Source organism: Dipodomys merriami, unplaced genomic scaffold (assembly GCF_024711535.1).
Source record: "Dipodomys merriami isolate MVZ:Mamm:240054 unplaced genomic scaffold, mDipMer1.0.p SCAF_413, whole genome shotgun sequence".
Classification (NCBI taxonomy): Eukaryota; Metazoa; Chordata; class Mammalia; order Rodentia; family Heteromyidae; genus Dipodomys; species Dipodomys merriami.
The window spans coordinates 784,628-797,755 of NW_027205749.1; the positions used below are offsets into that span (position 1 = coordinate 784,628).

Consider the following 13,128-nt stretch of genomic DNA (forward strand, 5'->3'; position numbering starts at 1 on the left):
ATAGGAACATACAAAATTGAGAGAGAGAGAGAGAGAGAGAGAGAGAGAGAGAGAGAGAGAGAGAGAGAGAGAGAGAGAGAGAGAGAGAGAGAGAGAGAGAGAGAGAGAGAGAGTGCTTGTGCAGGTCCTAGGGCTTGAACTCAGAGCCTGGCACTGTTCCTGAGGCTTATGATCCAGTCTAGCACTCTACCATCTGAACCAAACTCCACCTCAAGCTTTTTAGAGGTCATTGGAGGTGAGTCTGATCCAGTTTCCTGTCCAGACTTTGAAACTTAATCCTATTTTTTCAGCCGATTTTGTGAGTAGGATTACAGGCATGTTGTATTACTGTTAAGTAATATAGTAAATATCATGCCAGTTTATATACCTTCCAGCAGTTTTGGGGTGTTGCATACACCCGCTCCATGTTTGATGACACCCAGATCTCATAATCCCGTGAGATAAGTATTGTTATGCTCACTCTACCTGAGAAGAATTTGATATCCAGAGAGTTTAGTTAATTTTGAATCCCCAGCTAGTATACAGTGGAGCCTGTATTCAAGCCCAACTAGTTCTGTATACTTCAGAAAACATGGAGGCATCATGTGGTCTAGTCAACATTTGTTCTAGCAAGTACTGCTCTTTGCAAGTACAGTTTTGTGCCTGACAGATTACCTTTCTCTCTCTTTAACTCTTTGCAACCCCTTTCATAAGCTAGGGACAGCACAAGTCATGAGAAGAGCCATTTTTGAAGGGGAAATACATATTAATCTGATCTTCCATTTGAGTTTTGCCACCAGCAACATATTTCTGTTTTTTCTTTTGTATTATTATTATTTTTTGGGTCCGGTCGTGGGGCCTGAACTCTGGGCCTGGGCGCTGTCCCTCAGCTCTTCAGCTCAAGGCTAGCACTCTACCACTTGAGCCACAATGCCACTTCCTACTTTTTTCTTTTTACTTATGTGGTGGTGAGTAATCAAACCCAGGGCCTCAGGCATGCAAGGCAAGCGCTCTACCACCGAGTCACATTCCCAGCCCTCTTTTGTATTATTATTATAAAGGCAAGTTACACAGACGTTACAGTTATATGTCAGGTATGGATATATATCTTTTTTGAAAGGTCACCTCTTCCCTTGCTCCTCAATTTTTCTCTCTCACTGGTTTGGTTTTATTAACTTTCTTCTTCTTCTTCTTCTAGCAGTCAGCCACTGCCTCAAGAGAGAGCACAGTTCCTAGGATGTAGGAATTGTGAAAGGTTCTGGCTCCATATTCCCTATCCCTCTGTAGGATGTAAGCCTAGATCTCTATCATTCATTCATCATTTCTCATTGCCTAGTCACAGGCTGGTCCCAAATCCTGGCAAAGATATGAAATTGCCAGTGATTTCTTTGTTGAAAACAGTACGCAAATAAATCCCACCCTCATAGCTCCTGTTAGAGGTAAGCCTTAGCTGCGAATGTGGCTTAGTGGTAGAGTGCTTACCTAGCAAGCATGACGCCCTGGGTTCGAATCCTCAGTACCACATAAAAAGAAAAAGCCAAAAGTGGCACTGTGTCTTAAGTGATAGAATGTAGCCTTGAGCAAAAGCAGCTCAAGAACATGCCCACACTCTGAGTTCAAACCCCAACACTGACAAAACAAAAAAAGTGATCTTGGTGAGACATACTCTTCTGGGACTCAGGAAGACTGAGGTTATAGGTAAGAGGTAGAGGGCAGGTACTGGTGGCTCATCCCTGTAATCTCAGCTACTCAGGAGGCTGAGACCTGAGGATCATAATTGCAAGCCAGTGCAGGCAGGAAAGTCTATATGAGACTCTTTCCTCCAATTAAGCACCCAAGAGGCCAGACCTGTGGTTCAAGTAGTAGAATGCTAGCGTTGAGCATAAAAATTCAGGGATACCGTCCCGGCCTTGAATTCAAACCCCAGAACAGACACACACACACACACACACACACACACACACACACACACACACACACACACACACACACCAATATAGAGCATTTGCCAACAGCCTGCACAAGTTCCATCTCTAGCAACTGAATATAAAAAAAGCGGGAGAAGGGAAGGAAAGACTTCCTCCAGGAGGTGATATAACCAGGGCCAAAATTCCACAGGAGTACCGAGATGTGGATAAAGGATAAAGAGCCTCAGGCATAAGGTACAGCATGGGCAAAGGTCCTGAAGTGTGGTGTAGAGGAGGTAGTATGAGTGGAATGAAGGTTCAGCGGCTTCAGAAAAGTCTGTTCTTGTGCCAGTTCCAAGCTTTTTTGATTATTATGGCTTTGTAGTAATGTTTGAAATCTGGTATTGACATTCCTCTAGCCCTGTGCTTTCTGTTAGGGATCATTTTCGCTATTTAGCATCTTTTATTGTTCCATATGAAATTTTCGATTGCCGCTTCCATTTTCTTGAAGAAGGAGGTTGGAATATTGATAAATTTCGCATTGAATTTGTAGGCAGTCTTGGGAAGTATTGCCATTTTCATGATGTTGATTGTTCCGATCCAAGATCATGGGAGTTTATGCTACTTTCTAAGTTCTGTTTTGATTTCCTTTTTCAGGTTTTTAAATTTTTCATCATAGAGGTCCTTCACTTTTTGGTTAATTTAATTCCTATTTATTTTTGGAGGCCTATTATGAATGGAGTTTCTTTCCTAATTTCAGCCACATTTTTCTCATTGTTGATAAACAGAAAAGCCATTGATTTTTGAGGGTTAATTTTATACCCTGCTACTTGGCCAAAGTTTTGAATCAACTTGAGAAATTTGGGAGTGGAGTCTTTGAGATTCTTTAAGTACAATAACATATCATCTGCAAAGAAGGTGAGTTTTCCTTTTCCTTCCCTATTGGGATCCCCTTTAGGTTTATATCTTGTCTTATGGCTGTAGCTAGGCATTCTAATACTGGATTGAAGAGAAGTGGAGAGAGTGAACATCCTTGTCTCATTCCTGAGTTAAGAGGGAATGGCTTCAGTTTTTCACCATTGAGTATAATGCTGGCAGTAGGTTTGTCATATACAGCCTTTATTGTATTGAGGAATGTTCCATAGATTCCTAATTTTTTCAGAACCTTCATTATAAAGGGGTTTTGGATCTTGTCAAATGCTTTTTCTGCATCTATTGAGAAAACCATGGGGTTCTTATCCTTGCTTCAGTTGATGTTATGAATTATATTAATTGATTTGTGTATATTGAGCCAGCTTTGCATTCCTGAAATGAATCCTGTTTGATCATGGTGCATGATTTTTTGGATAAATTGTTGAAATCGATTGGCCAAAATTTTGTTGAAAAGTTTTGCATCAATGTTCATCAAAGAAATGGGTCTATAGTACTATTTCTTTGATGAGTCCCTGCCTGGTTTTGGGATGAGGGTTATGATGGCTTCATAGAATCAGCTCGGTAGTGAACTTTCTCTTCAAATTTTATTGAAGAGCTGAAGGATTATTGGTGTGAGCTCTGCTCTGAAGGACTTGTAGAATTCCACTGTAAAACCATCTGGTCTTGGACTTTTCTTAGATGGGAGGTCTCTTATTGCTCTTTCTATTTCAATGCTTGAAATGGGCCAGTTCAGGTGGTTTAACTCATCTTGGTTTAGTTTCAACATGTCAATACATGGTAGGAAGAGTTCCGTCTCTGCCAAGTTATCAAATTTATTAGCATGAAGTTTTGAGGATTATTCCCTTATAATGTTCTGAATCTCAGTTGTTTCTGTGGTGATGTTACCATTCTCATCTCTGAGTTTATTTATTTGAATGTATTCTCTTCTTTTTTCTGATAAGATTTACTAAGGGGTTATCAATTTTTTTTAATTTTTCGAATAACCCACTCTTTGTTTTGTTGATTCTTTCCATTTTTTTGGATTCTAATTAATTTATTTCTGATTTAATTTTAATCATTTCTTTCCACCTACTGGATTGGGGTTTATCTTGCTGCTCTTTTTCAAGGAGGCTCAGATGTCTCATTAAATTGTTGGTTCCAATTTGTTGATATAGCATCTCAGAGCTATAAACTTGCTTCTGAGTAATGCCTTTACTGTGTCCCAGAGGAGCTGTTTTGAATAACATGAACATTTGGATTACCTTTCTAATTTCTTCCACCACCGACTCATAATTCAGCAGTGTGTTGTTCAGCCTCCATGAGTTACAGGACTTTCTTTGGTGGCTTTTGGTTTTGAGTTCTAATTTAATTCCCTTGTGGTCTGAGAGAATGCAAGGTATAATTTCAATGTTTCTGAATTTGGACAGGTTTGCTTTGTGACCTAAAAAGTGGTCTATTTTGGAAAATGTTCCGTGTGCTGCTGAGAAGAACGTGTATTCTGATGCTGCTGAGTGAAATATTCGGTAGATGTTTGTGAAATCTTGTTGATCTATGCAGTTGTTTAGATCTGCTGTTTCTCAGTTGAATTTTTGCCGAGTTCATCTATCTAGTGGGGAGAGTGGTGTGTCAAGTTCCCAACAATCAATGTCATTGTATCTATGTGAGATTTGAGGGAAAGTAGTTTTTCTTGGATAAATTTGTGTGCTCCGTTGTTTGGAAAATAGATATTTAGAATTGTAATATCCTCCTGAAGGAGGGATCCCTTAATTAGTATATAGCGAGCTTCCTTATCTCTTCTCATTGATTTTAATTTGAAGTCTATTTTATCTGACATGAGGCTTGCAACACCTGCCTGTTTATGGGGGCCATTTGCTTGGTATATTTTGTTCCAGCATTTCACATTCAAAATGTGTTTGTTTTTATGGGCAAGATGTGACTCCAGAAGGCAGCAGATAGAAGAATCTTGCTTTTTAATCCAACTAGGCAGTCTATGTTGCTTTATTGGAGAGTTAAGTCCGTTAATTTTGAGAGATTGGACTGAGAGGTCTTTGGGAGTTCCTGTCATTTTATCCACCATCTTGGAAGCTGGGCCAATTGGGTTCTTCCTACGGTTCTTGGATACTCAGTTTAGGTACAGTTTCTTGGTCTTTATTGTGGTCTTCTTGGTTTGCTATGTGTAGGACATCTTTAAGACTCTTTTGTAGGCCTGGTTTGACAGAGATATAGTTTCAATTTTTCTTTGTATGAAAGGTTTTTATTTGACCTTCAGTAATGAAGGAGACTTTAGATGTGAATAGTATTCTTGGTTGATAGTTGTTTCTCTTTAGGGCATGGCATACCTTATCCCAGGCTCTTCTTGCTTTGATTGTCTCTGCTGAGAAATCTGAGGTGATTCTAATTGGTTTCCCTTTATGGGTGATTGATCTTTTCTCCTTCACAGCTTTAAGGATCTTTTCCTTGGTCTGAATTGATCCTGTGTGGATTATAATGTGACGGTGGGATGTCCTGTTCTGGTCTGGTCTAGTTGGAGTTCCAAAAGCTGCTTGTATCTGAATAGGCCTATCTTTTTGCATGTTTGGTAAGTTCTCTGCCAGGTTCCTGTTAAACAAATTTCCTAGACCATTAACTTCTCTCTGTAAGTGTTCCACGACACCCATTATCCTCAGATTAGGCCTCCTTATGGTGTCTTCTAAATGTTGAATAGATCTGTCATATTTCTTGCATTTGTCTTGATGTTTGTACGTTCTTTGTCTATAATAATCTAGGCTGTCTCCAATCCCCGAGATTCGATCTTCTGCACGGTCTAACCTACTGTCAAGAGTTTCTACTTTGTTTTTTATTTTTTTTCTTTCTAATTGGTCGGTTTTGATCGCTTCAAATTCTTTGTTGGAGCTTTGTTTTAGATCTTCTATGAACTTCTTTGCTTCCTTAATTTGGTATTCAGTGTTTATTCTCAAATCACTTAGTTGATTGGTTATGGTTTCCTTGGACTCCCATTACTTCTGTTGGGTTCCATTCAGCATTCCCTTTGTGGTCTCCCTGACTTCTTTCAGCTCTCTGTTTATGGATTCCATAAATGCCTCTAAAGATCTTTGTCTATTTCATCCCGCTCTCTCAATTCCTGTATTACTCTTTGATTAGCTAGGTCACGTTTATGCAATTCCTGACTTTCTCTTTGTCTATTCTCAGTCAGCTCACGCAATTCATGTCTATCTCTTTGACTGGACTCAGCCTGCTCATGCCATTCCTGTTTTTCTCTTTGAGTGTTCTCAATCTGCTCATGAAATTCCTGTGTCAATCTTTGAGTAAGTTCCTCAAGCTCATGATATTCCTGTATTGACCTTTGGTTTGCCTCCTCTCTTTCCCTATCATGCTCACACTGAGTCCTTTGCAGGTTTTCAATTTTTTCATTTACCATGTATACCAGTAGTGTTTGTATAGCTTTTGGGGAGCTCTCCCCTGGATTATTCATTATCTGTTCTGTCCCCTGATTATGATGAGTGGGAATTGAGATACCGGGACTTGACATTTTTCTTGTGTTTTTCTGCTTGTTCTGCCAAATTGGGATGAAAGTAACACCATTTTTGTGCTAGAACCCTATCTTAAGACAAGCATCATCCAAAGTCTGTAGTTGCACAGTCAAAAGTCTGCAGATAGAATCTAGTTCAACAGATATATCTATTCAATATCAAACAACTATGTACTAATGGGCTATGAAAAGTAAAGAATAATTTGGCATACCAGAAATTATTAGGTTTAGGGAGAGATGTGGCTAAAAATAGGAATAGAGGGATGTGGAAAGGTAAAAGGAGAGTTAAATTAACTAAGTCCTAATCTCAATAAGGGAAATAGTTTGGATAGAATGATAGTAGAGAGAGAAAAAAAAGAAGAAATAAGAAAAAGAAAAAAGAGCTAAGAAAGAATAGAAAAAGAAATATTAAAATCTATTAAGTGAAACACTTAAAATTTATGCAAATATAACAATGTAATTTTCACAGAAGAACAGGGATAGGATGAGAGAAGGGGAGGGATAGAAAGGAGATGCAAAAAAGTAAAACAATGCTGAAAATATTATATAGGTATAAAGAGGTAGTACTGCTATTAAGAAACTTGAGTCAAAGAAGTTTTGAATTGAGTAATAAATTTCTGGATTGTGTACATAATGGTGGATAAGGTCTAATAATCGACTATTCGTATATCTGAGGATGAGCATAACAGCAATTAAGTCACCCAAAAAAAAAAACGAAAGAGGAAAAAAAGTGAAAAGAATGAGAAAGAAAAATAGGATCAAAAGTTCAGTAGAGCTAACACACACACACACACACACACACACACACACACACACACACACACACACACACACACACAGATATTCCCCAAGAATAAAAAGTGTAAGAGGACAAAAAGAAAGGTTAACAGAAAACAATATTTTTAAATTAAAAATGAAAACAAAAAATTTAAACAAATTTTAAAAGGTACAAAAAGTGAGGTCTTTGATTTTTTGGAGGGGGGTGGGAATATCCTGTATCTCCCTTATGTCTGTAACCAGTCTCTTGTTGGAGTCTCTGGTCTGCTTGTGCTGTTTGATTTTCCTGTGGCTTGATTGGTTTCTTAAGTCAGTTTGTTTGAGCAGGCAGAAAAATGTTCTGCTTTACCCAGAATTTTGTGATCCTCCTCCTAGTCTAGTTCAATGGGAGGGAGATCTGCTTTGAGTATCACAAAAGAGTGAGATGGCTGTTTCCTCTAGTTTGGAGATGCTTTGATGAGTCTTGGTTCTGGGTAGAGTGGAGGCCTTTCAGCAAGCAGTAGAGTTTCCCTGAGGGGCTAGCTTCTGAGACACTTAGAGAGCCTAGCCTGGAGACATTCTCAGGGTTTATGTTTACTGAATTTCAGTTGATTGTCAAAACTGCTGTAGGGAGGGGCAGCCTCTGGCTCTGTTTACCCAGTGAAGAAATCAACACTTAAGGAGGGCAGAGCTATCTCTGCCTGGGCTGGATGACTTTTCCTTGGGTGGTGCTGAGCCTGGCAGGTGAGGTCAGGTTCCTGTGACCTGCTAAATGCCTCTTGTTTTCTTCCAAGGCCTTAGTTAGAGCTAGCTGTTCAGCCAGGCCTTTATCAGTATCAAAGATGGAGCTCTCCAGTAGTGGGGAGGGGTGGGGTGGCCTTTCCTCCTCTGCTCCCTTAGAAGGAGTGAGGATGTCAGGCTTCTACTCACACAAGAGTCTAGGTTCCTGGGTCGTCTCTGGTCTGCGATCTGCAGGATGAAGATGTCTGTTCCTTGTCAGTTCTTGCTGGTGTTGTGTAGAATGCCCTAGCCCGCTGATCTGGGGCCCTCGTCCAGGACTCTCTGTGTTTCAGGTTTGGTGGCTACGGTTGCCACTGCCACCACCACAACTGTAAATGAGCATGCTGGCAAGTGCACGGACCTGTCCCCTTGCCTGGATTTTCCCTCTCTGGCCAAACTCTCTGTACTGTGATGGCACCCTTGTTGTGATTCTCTTGCTTAGGACTGTTCACTGGAACACTTAAACTGCTTTCTATGAGAGAGCCTGTTTAGCCTCCAGTTTCTCCCCTACCATCTTCCCAGATCTCTTTTGAATTTTAATCATTTCTTGTTAATGTTATCTTTAATCTCTCTATACAAAAATCAATAATTAATTCAAGGGAGAAGAAAGGAAAAAAATTAAGCAACTCCTTACATTTTTCAATTTTCAATAACATGATATTGCTTATATCATTTTCTGTTTATGCTTGAGACTATATAACTCAATTTAGTTAGACCTTTCATAAGGCTATATGTATTTTATTTATTTTATGTTGATTGTTCTTTCCAAAGCCTGCGTGTCTAATTTCCCTTGTTTTTTTTTCAGTCTCAAGTAGTTTAGATTTCAAATTGAAGAATAAATTGAAGGAAGCAAACAAAAAATACAGTTCCTCTCATCTGATATTGCTTCTACAAGAATGAAGAAAGAAATCAAAACAACATTGAGATATCACCTCAGTCCAGTTAGAACAGCAAAAATCAAGAACTCTACCAACAATAGATGCTGGAGGGGATGTGGACAGAAAGGAACCTTACTTCATTGTTGGTGGGAATGTAAACTTGTTCAACCACTTTGGAAAGCAGTATGGAGGTTCCTCAAAAGACTTCACATAGATCTCCCCTATGATCCAGCAATCCCACTTTTGGGCATTTACCCAAATGTTTACAAACAAGACCACACTAAAGCTACCAGCACAACTATGTTTATTTACCATAGCTAAGATCTGGAACCAAAACAGATGCCTCTCAGTAGATGAGTGGATCAAGAAAATGTGGTATATATACACAATGGAATTCTATGCCTCCATCAGAAAGAATGACATTTCCCCATTTGTTAGTAAATGGAAAGGTTTGGAAAAAATTATATTAAGTGACGTAAGCCAGGCCCAAAGAAGCATAGGTACCATGGTTTCCCTTATTTGCAATATCTAGTATAGGTATGAGTCAAGCAGAAAAGGTCAGATAATGTGATGTTAGGAAAATGAACCCTTAAATATGTATTTTAATGTTTTCGTTTATTTCATGCATGTGTTTCTAACGCATTTATAAGATTATTTCTTTGTTGCTTTGTATGTCCCTCCCCCACAGTGTAACTCCCGCTTTCACTATATTTGATGTCAGTATAACATGTGGAGGAGATGGGGACAAACAAGTCGTTTAAGGATTCAGGTGGACCTGTTGCAACAATGAGAAGTACAAAATGTCATGTCAAAACCAGCTTTACAATGTCGGTGTGGGGGGGGGAGGGGGGTATAATTGGTTGGGGGGAGGGGAGTATAATTGGGTGGGGGGAGGGGGGAGGCAGGGAAGGGAGGTGAAGGGTAAACAAAGGAGGAGGCTGCAATGCTTGGTAAGAAATGTATGCATTATCCTGCCCATGTAATTGTAGCCCCTCTGTACAGTATGTTCTCAAATAAAATAAAATAAAATTAAAAAAAAAAAGAATGAAGAAAGAGTTCATCCTGCTAAGGACCTATGATAGGATATCAAAAAGAATTCATTGTTCTAGGTATTCCCTATCTTTGCAATGCAACTTAAATGATATAAAACATAATATACTGCTCAGGTACTTTTACCTTTTATCAGTTTTGCACATTATCATATGGACATTACCTCAGTCTACAACATTCCTTCATTATTCTGTCCTTGATATTTTTACACTACCAAGTCCTAAGATAACCAGTTTGATTTAAAGCATGAGTAGTTGTACACCTGGCTTCCTTGGAAGCAGAGCATGTTCAATAGATCACATTCCTTCTGGTTGCTCACTACCTGTAATGTTTTCTGTAATATTATTGCATTCTAGTTAGTATTAAAAATTTTTGGCTAAACTCAAAGCTCGTTCATAAAAGTTTATGTTAAGTATTTTGCAAGTTTTATTTCTCTCAATTCTTAAGATAATATTTGCTATAATGCTAATGTTATTATCATTTTAGTGTTGGGAAAAATTTTAATTAAAGTCACGAATTGCATGGCCCAAAGACACACAGTGAGGAAGGAAATGAGTCACAGTCTCCAAAAGCCTTTTAACATTACAAAAAGTATAGGTAAAATCTCTCCATTCTCTTACACTCTCAATTCAATATTCATATTGTCCAAGAAATAATAGCATACCAAATATTGCCTATAGTGATTGTTTTCTGTCACATTTTGTCTTCAACACCAACACAGACTGTGTTGGTGACATTGGGTTATCATGCACAGAGCTGAGTTTATAAATTGAAGTCCAAAGAGAGTCAAATTTCTTTTGGCCCACAGCTCCAGTATCCTTTTTTAAAAAATACTGAAACTTTTAAATCCCAACACTTACTATCTTTTAAGAATCCGAAAACAAAATAAATTCACATATAATCACTCCAAAATGCTTTAACAGTCGGAGATGATAAAACAGGCCCCCATCAAGTAAAATTTCTTCTACTTTTAAAATTATTCTGAAAGCCTTTTCCTGGCTGCTCCCACCTCTAATCCTATCTACTCGGAATATCTAATCAGAAGCCTGAGATCTATGAATAACTGTTGGAAGACTCTCAGGGTGGAATAAATTCATGAGAATATTTTTCAGAAATTATAATGAACTAGCAAAGAGCCAGGAATGGAGATGTAGCTCATATATTAGCTCATCAATCTAGAGAGGAAAGGCCTAGCAAGACTTTGAAGCCCTGATTTCAAACTCTGAGCATGCCAATAAACAAGTATGTGCATGTTTGCATGTGTGCATGCATGTGTGTATGCACACACACATTTATTCAAAATACCTTCATATCAGCATATCAATGTTCTGCATTAATTTCTTTGTTAACGATATTATCTGAGTAAAATAAAGGAAATAAACTCTTCTATATCAGAATATTTTTATACGTTGTTTATTTTTTACTGTGAAAATACTGTACAGAGGGGTTACAATTACATGGGCAGGATAACATTTCTTATCAAGCATTGTAGCCTCCTCCTTTGTTTCCCTTTCCCATCCATTCCCTTCCTTCTCCAGCCTCCCACCCAAGCCTCCCCACTCCCCCCCACCAAAGTTGTAAAATTCGTTTTCAACATAAGGACTTGTTTTTCTCAATGTTGCAATAGGTCCACCTGTAAAAATAACTGTACAGAGGTGTCATATTTATATGAGCAAATAATGAGTACATTTCCTAACAAGCATTGTTACCTCTTCCTTTCTTTTTCTTCCACCATCCCTTCCCTCCCACCTCCACAAATACACTCCCCTCCCCCTTCCCCTGCCTAAATTGTAAAGTTCATTTTTCACCATAGTGTTTTGTGCATATCAACATTTATCCCTATTTAAGAATTTTGTATTTCCCTTTCCCCTCCCCAAATTTGAGAAATGTAAACACAGGATGTAGGCGCACCAACTTCAAATACAGTGAAAACAGAGGTTAGAGCGTAGGGGAGGAACATATAAAGGAATAAAAAAATCACATCACGAATTATAAGTATCTTAAAAACAATAGCAAGAAACAACAAAAAACACGTCTGGTTCATTTCCTGTAATATCATTTTATCTGATATGCACATAGCTTATGATCTATTCTGCTTATCCCAGACATATATTAGCTGTTGAAAATAAGGGAAACCATGGGACCTATGTTTCTTTTGACTTGGCTTACTTCACTTTTTAAATTTTTTTCCCAAGTCTTTCCAATCCTTAACAAATTGGGTGATGTCATTCTTTCTGATGGAGGCATAAAATTTAATTGTGTATATACACCACATTTTCATGGTGCATTCATCTTCTGTGTGCCATAGAGGTGAGCTCCATATCTTAGCTATTGTAAATAATGCTGCAGTTAGCATCGTTGTGCTTGTAGTTTTAGTATGGTCTTCTTTGTGATCATTTGGGTAAATCCCTAGAATTTTGATTGCTGGGTCATAAAGGAGCTTTATATGGAGTCTTTTGACCAGCCTCCATACTGCTTTCCAAAGTGGTTGAACAAGTTAACACTCCCACCAAGAATCAAGTAAGGTTCCCTTGTGGCCACATCCTCTCCAGCATCTTTACTTGTAAAAATATGGAATGATTCAAGAATTTGCGTGTCAACCTTGCACAGGGGCCATGTTAATCTTCTCTGTATTGTTCCAATTTTAGTGAATGTGCTGCTGAATTGAGCACAGAGAATTTTTTATATATAAAGTGTAATTGATTTTCTTAAACTAGACAATTCAAAGAAAAGTAAGTTTTGAAGATTTCTCGTGAAATTTTAGAACCATGTACTTCTTATATAAGCACACATTTAAGAATAGACAAGATTAACATTTCAAAAACAAAATAATCCCAGATATTGTTGTTCAAGAGATGTGTAGGATGGGGGGGTATTGGATGGGGGGACAGGGGAAGGCTGGGAAGGGATGTGAAGGGTAAACAAAGGAGGAGGCTGCAATGCTTGATAAGAAATATACTCATTATCTTGCCCGTGTAATTGTAACCCCTCTGTACAGTATGTTCGCAAAAAATAAAAATAAAAAAAGAGATGTGTAGGAGGACGAATTCAATTATTCTGTACAAGGCACCTGTCATAATGAACACTGGCAAGTGTTAAGGTTTGTTAAAAGTTTTAAATATATTTAATTTTGGGAATTTGCTTATATAGGCCAAAATTAGGACTGTTTGTCAGGTCATACAACTTTTCTATAAATAGTTAAGATTTATGGTAGCAAACATATGCTACTAAAATGTACACTTCAGAGTTTATAGAAACATTACTAATGAGATGTTGCAAAGTCTTAGTGTAAAGAAGCAGAGTGAAGAGTTAAGACTTTGTTAACTGCACAGTTTCT

The 13,128-nt window shown here is 38.2% G+C and overlaps 1 non-coding gene across 1 annotated transcript; it reads right to left on the reverse strand.

Moving 5' to 3' along the window:
- Positions 1-12,356: 12,356 nt before the first annotated feature.
- On the reverse strand, positions 12,357-12,463 carry LOC138807165 (U6 spliceosomal RNA). Its single transcript, XR_011366071.1, has one exon. It is a non-coding gene; the product is annotated as a U6 spliceosomal RNA (small nuclear RNA).
- Between the last annotated feature and the right edge of the window lie 665 nt (positions 12,464-13,128).